This window comes from Crocuta crocuta, unplaced genomic scaffold (assembly GCF_008692635.1).
Source record: "Crocuta crocuta isolate KB4526 unplaced genomic scaffold, BGI_CrCroc_1.0 scaffold48, whole genome shotgun sequence".
Lineage (NCBI taxonomy): Eukaryota > Metazoa > Chordata > Mammalia > Carnivora > Hyaenidae > Crocuta > Crocuta crocuta.
In genome coordinates this window covers 7822616-7829409 of record NW_027533089.1, presented here as the reverse complement: position 1 = coordinate 7829409, position 6794 = coordinate 7822616, and the positions used below count along the sequence as shown (strand labels likewise).

The 6794-nt window shown below is 37.0% G+C and overlaps 1 protein-coding gene and 1 non-coding gene across 2 annotated transcripts in view; one reads left to right on the top strand and one right to left on the bottom strand.

Moving 5' to 3' along the window:
- The window catches only part of ALG14 (ALG14 UDP-N-acetylglucosaminyltransferase subunit), a 97260-nt gene that overhangs the window by 25480 nt on the left and 64986 nt on the right, over positions 1-6794 (bottom strand). The window lies entirely within an intron of this gene.
- LOC144216758 (U6 spliceosomal RNA) lies at positions 4031-4132 on the top strand. Its single transcript, XR_013330743.1, has one exon. It is a non-coding gene; the product is annotated as a U6 spliceosomal RNA (small nuclear RNA).

Here is a 6794-nt window from a genome sequence, read left to right as displayed (position 1 = left end):
GATTAAATGAAAATGTGGGTCTTGTTAAAAGACAGTAACAATTATCTTTTTAAAAATGTTTATTTATTTTGAGAGGGAGGAAGAGAGTGAGCCAGTGCTCGCATGCACAGGGGAGGAGCAGAGAGAGAGGGAGAGAGAGAACCTCAAGCAGGCTCACTGTCAGTGCTGAGACCAACACAGGGCTCGATCCACAAACAGTGAGATCAGGACCTGAGCTGACATCAAGTCACATGCTTAACCAACTGAGCCACCCAGCTGCCCCAACACTAACAATTATTTTTATTTGCTAATAGCATGTGCTTACTGTCATTGTATAGTAACTTCTTATCTGAAGACTTTTTTCTCTCAAGAGACTGGGCTGTGCCCGCATCCCAAGTTAATCTAACCAAGACTGGCAGGTACACCACCTTTTCTAGGGACTTGGCTCATAAAATGGAGTTAGTATTTCTGGCTTATTTTTTTTTTTATTTTTCATTTTATTTATTTTTTTATTTCTGAGAGAGACAGAGACAGTGTGAGCAGGGGAGGGGCAGAGAGAGAGGGAGATACAGAATCTGAAGCAGGCTCCAGGCTCTGAGCTGGCTGTCAGCAGAGCCTGACACGGGGCTTGAACCCACGAACCGTGAGATCGTGACCTAAGCCAAAGTCGGACGCTTAACCGACTGAGCCACCCAGGCGCCCCAGTATTTCTGGCTTAAAGATGGATCTGATGTGTGTGTGGAAAGTTCCTGAATTCCTGTGTGTCCAGTGAGCCTCAGCTTGAGCCCCGCCATATGGATAATTGCATCTAGGCTCCTGATTGTTTCATCCCATTCTGGCCTGAGACAGAAATCCTGCAGTAACCTGACTGGCTCCTGAGAACAGGCTGTCCCCTGGGGCTGAAACAGAGTCCCAGTTCTTCTCCCCATTCTAGATGCTACAGACACTTGAACCACTGTGACACCATCTATTGGTCTGAAACTTTGGAAGCCACAGTGAAACTCTACAAAGACATCACTGGAGCATAAATACTAGCTTGTTATCCACCATGAATGTGATGGCCTCACGTGACTGACCAAGAAATAAGGGGCAGATGAGCCTTGGAAGTCTAAGCACTCTATATACTTCTACTGGCTGCTCAAGTTCCAACATGCTTTTGTAGCTGAACAAGACCAGCTCGAAGGTAAACCATGAGAACAGGGATGTCTGTCATCTGGTAGCTGATGTATCCCACTCCCTTAGAACAGTGCTTAGCACGTAACAGGTGCTTACATATGGTAGACATCTAGCTTTGTTTTGCCCAGCAATCCCTTCTTTGGAGAACTGCTTTTTCCCTACTCCACATTATTCTGATGGAGCTCCCAATCATGAGATGGAACAAGCTAGGAAATCATGTCATAAATCTGGAGCTCATTAATCTGCATGTCCCTAGTTCCTAGATTCCCTGCAGTTAAGCAGGTATCTGCACTCCTTACTTCTGGAGAATCCGAGGCATAATGTCAAAAGGGTTGATGAATGTAGGTGGTACATTCTGTAAGTACATCATTCAGAGACTAAACTTTATACGAATGTTCATCACGAAACCCAAGCCAACGATGTAATACCAGTACCAGAATATATCTTATTCACATTCAGGTAAATTGTAGATAAAATGTTTTCAAATTTCTGATAGGTGAAATACAATTTTTATAACATCAGCTTTACTATAATAATATTATTTAAGGTTCCTCAGAAAAAAATTTAATCTGTGAAATATGAAATAAAATACATACCGGATTAAAACAGTCCAACAAATGGGGGTGGGGGACAGGAAAGTTGTGGTTGTTTAAGGCTTTTTAAAAATTGTGGTAAAATATATATACCATAAAATTTACCCTCTTATCCATTTTTAAGTGTACAGCTCATCAGCGTTGAGTATACTTACAGCGTTGTGCAACCAACACCACTAACCACCTCCAGAGCTTTTTCATCATATAAATGAAAACTCTGTGCTCATTAAACAAAAATTCCCCTTCCCCCCCTCTTTCCAGCTCTGGGTAATTGCTATATTTTCTGTTTCTATGAATTTGCCTATTCTAGGCAAATCAACTAGAATTATATAATTATATTGGAATTATAAGTTACACAGTATTTCCCTTTCTGTCTAGCTTATGTCATTTAGCACACGTTTTCAAGGTTTCTAGATATTGTAGCATGTGTTACGATTTCATTCCTCTTTATGGCTAAATAATACTCCATTATATGTATATACCACATTTTATTCTCCACTTATTTGTTGACAGACACTTGGATTGTTTTCACCTTTTGGCTATTGTGCTATGAACACTGGTGTACAAGTATCTGATTCAGTTCCTGCTTTCAATTATTTTGGGTATACTTAGAAGTGAAATTGGGTGGATCACACAGTAATTCTATGCATAACATTTTGAGGAACCTGTATAAAGCTTTTCAAAATGACTTATGAAGGAAAAATGTATTAACTTAGGAACTGTATAAGCAATAAGTTATTCTTTATCATATCATTACTGGAGACAGAGTGTTGTATTAAATAGAACAGAGGATACATCATTTCCTTGCAGTAAAGGAGGGAACAGGAATTTCCAAGTAACTACAAGTCCCTACAAAAGTAAGAAGTCAAAATAACTGCAGCTTCCTAAAATGTAAGTTTTAAGTTTTCTAAAGACTGTATTTCATGTGTGTAAAGACATTTTAGTTTTAGAAAACTTAAAACTTGCATTCCTAAATTGTGTAAGAATAAATCCCAGGATGTGACCATACAACTGTAGTCTCTTTTGTATGCAAAATAACAGATCAGTACCTGTCTAAAGTGCAAAGGTTAGAAAAGACAATGAAAACTGAAGAAAGTAGGGAACTAAGGAGCTCTCATGTTGGATCTGGAACAGAAAAAGGACAATGGTGAAAAAACTGGTAAAATTCAAATAAAGGCTATTATTAATAGTGCTGTATACCAGTGTTAATATCTTCCTTGTGGTAACTGTACTATGGTTACATAAGGTGTTAACACTAGAAGCTGGATAAATGATACAGCAATTCTCTACTATTTTTGCAACTTTTGTATGAATTTTAAATGATTCCAAAATAAAAGCTAAAAAAGAACTATAGTCTCTGGACTTTAGTGGGCACCTGAAAGTGTTAAGCCAGATAATCAGAAATAGCAATAATAATTGAAGTTGTACATCTCTTCCTTGAAAGAGCCTTCAATATTCACAAAGAGGAGAAAAGACAGTAATTTTATAGTTAGTGCCTCCAATAACCAATTTCCTCTTGCCACCTATTGCCATCTTGGCCTTATATTTCTTCCTCCTAGATCCATCCACCCAACCCTTTTAACTCAGACTTTATATAAGAAGGCTCTCCCAAAATTTATATCTTCTTAACCATCCCTTTCAACTGTTGCTAAATCAGTTTATAGTCCAGATTGTTCTCTGAGCTTTGACAGTACAGCCACTGGCCTACTGGACATCCCCATTTCCAAAGGCAGCTGAAGTTCGCATGTATCTAAAGCTAATCCTTCATTTTGCTCACTTACCCAAGTCAGAAATGTAGGACTCAGCTTAGACTTGTCCTCATCACCCCATCCCTACTCCTAAGAGCAGACTGACCATCCTACCACGGTCTATACTGTAGTATAACACCCAATATCTTCCATTCACTAAAGTATAAAGTTAAAATCCAGCCATTTTTATCACTGATAGACATAGTGACTTCGTACCCTAAAAAGCCCAAAGAGATTGTAGAAAGCAGTAACTTGTAAATTCAGAAAATCTTCAATGTTGAAAATGCATTTTTTTAAAATGTTTTATTTATTTATTTCTAGGAGAGAGAGAGACAGCATGAACAGGGGAGGGTCAGAGAGGGAGTGACAGACTCTGAAACAGGCTCCAGGCTCTGAGCTGGCAGTCAGCACAGAGCCCGACGCGGGGCTCGAACCCACGAACCGCGAGATCATGACCTGAGCGAAAGTCGGACGCTTAACAGACTAAGCCACCCGGGTGCCCCGAAAATGCATTTTTTCTTAAAAGAGGAAGTTATTTGCTTTGACAACACATATGCCAGAACTGGAATGATACAGAGATTAGTATGGCCCTTGTGCATGGATGACACGCAAATTTATGAAGCACACTTTTATTTTTTTTAAGAGAACAAGCACACACAGTGGAGAGAGAGTGAGAGAGACTCTTAAGCAGGTTCCACACTCAGAGCAGAGCCCAACTTGTGGGGTTTGATACATTACCCTGAGATCATGATCTGAGCCAAAATCAAGAGTTGGACACTTAACCGACTGAGACACCTGAATGTCCCTAAAGTATACCATATTTTTAAGGTACCATACCAATTTCCTACAATCTTTGCCAGAGGATAGAAGTAGAAGGAATACTTCCTAATTCATTCTAGTATACCAGAATTACCCTAATATTAAAACCAGACAAAGACATTACAAGAAAACTACAAACCAGTATCTTTCACAAAGATGCAAAAATCCTCAATAAAAATATTAGCAAATCAAATCCAACAATGTTTAAGAATAATTATATACCATAATCGAGTAGGACTTATCCCATGTATGCAAGGTGGGTTCAGCATTCGAAAACCAACTGATGTATCACATCAACAGGTTAAAGAAGAAATATCAAGTGATTATATCAATACATGAAGGAAAAGCATTTGACAAAATCCAATACCTATTTGTGATAAAAGCTCTTAGTAAACTAGGAAGAGATGAAAACTTCCTCAATCTGATAAAGAATATTTATAGAAAACCCACAGCTAACATACTTAATGGTGAGAAGCTTTCCCACTAAGATCAGACACAAAGCAGGGATGCCCCCTTTGATCACTCTATTTCAACACTGTACTAGAAGTCCTAGCCAGCGTAATAAGATAAAGAAATAAAAGGTGTACTGATTAAGAAGGAAGAGATAAAACTGTCTTTGTTTGTAGATGGCATGATCATCTATGTAGAATATCTGAAAGAATTGACCAAAAAATTCCTATAATAAGTGATTGTAGCAAGAATATAAGGTTAATATATAAAAGTCAGTCACTTTCCTACTAAACATTGACTTTTGATGTTAAATACATATTACCATTTACATTAGCACCCTAATGTGCTTAGGTATTAAGCACATTATAATGAAATACTTAGGAAAAAAATCTAACAAAACGGTGAGATCTGTCTATATGAAGAAAACTACAAAACTCAGATGAAAAAAATCAAAGAACTAAATAAATAGAGATATTCTACGTTCGTGTATAGGAAAAGCCAATATTGTCAAGATATCAGTTCTTCTCAATTTGATCTACAGATTCAAAGTAATCCCAGTCAAAATCTCAGCAAGTTATCTTATATAGATTTCAACAAACTGATTTTAAAGTTTAAATAGAGAGGCAAAAGACAGAGAGTAGCCAACACAATACTGAAGGAGAACAAAGTTGGAGGACTAATACTACCTAACTTGAAGACTGACTATAAAACACTAATCAAGACAGTGTGGTAGTGGTGAAAGAATAGACACACAGATTAAAAGAATAGAACAGACAGCCAGAAATACAATTAACTGATATCTGACAAAAGAGAAAAAGCAACACAATGGAGCAAAGATCTTTTCAACAACTGGATATCCACATGCAAAAAAAAGAACCTCAACACAGACTCTACACCCTTCACAAAACTAACTCAAAACGTATTACAGATCTAAATGTAAAATGCAAAACTATGAAATTCCTAGAAGATAACATAGGAGAAAATCTAGATGACTTTGTTTTCAAAGACAGTACCAAAGGCATGATCCATGAGAGAAATAACTGATATGCTGGACTTCAATAAAATAAAAAATTTCTCTTCTTCAAAAGACATTGTCAAAAGAATGAAAAAGCAAGCCACAGACTGGGAGAAAATATTACAAAAGATGTATCTGGAAGAGGACTGGTATCCAAAAAAAAAAAAAAAAAGTTTTAAAACTTAACAGTAAGAAAATGAGCAAACCAATTAAGAAATGGACAAAAGATCTTAACAGATACTTCATCAAAGAAGATAAGCAGAAGGCAAACAAGCATATGACAAGATGCTCCACATCATATGTCATTAGGGAAATGCAAACTAAAACAACAAAATACCCTAAGAATGGGTACACGCCCCTAAGAAGTATTAAAAAGCAGGGCACAGAAGATGTTTAAGGCAGTGAAAGTATCTTGTATGAAATCACAATGCTGGATATATGTCATTATACAGTTGTCAACACCTACAGAATATATAACACCAAGAGTGAAAGATAATGTTAACTATGGACTATAGGTGACAATGATGTGCCAGTGGAGATTCATCAGTTGTGACACATGTACCACTCTGGTGGGGGATGCTGACAATGGAAGAAACTATGCATATGTAGGGGCAGAGGAAATATGGGACATCTCTGTGCCTCCTGCTGAATTTTGCTATAAACTTAAAATTGCTCTACAAATTTATTTTAAAAAGTGAGAGAAATAAACAAGTATACTAATATATCTATTAGCCATGTGATTACCTACTCGTGTATTATAGATTTAGAAACTACCACAGGGATGAGTTAGTGCTTTTTGCTATTCCTAAGTTCTACAAAGAAAGAAAATTTCTTGTTGACTGGAAGGCAAAAAAAAAAAAAAAATCAGAATATTATTCCATATTTAGTGAAAAGTTGTATGAATCTGGAAGACAGAATTCCAATTCCAACAGGGCCTAGCAGAAATAAAAACAAGCAAAGTTCTTCATTGTATAAACAATGAAATTGAGTAAAGTACAAGGAATTGTTTTGACC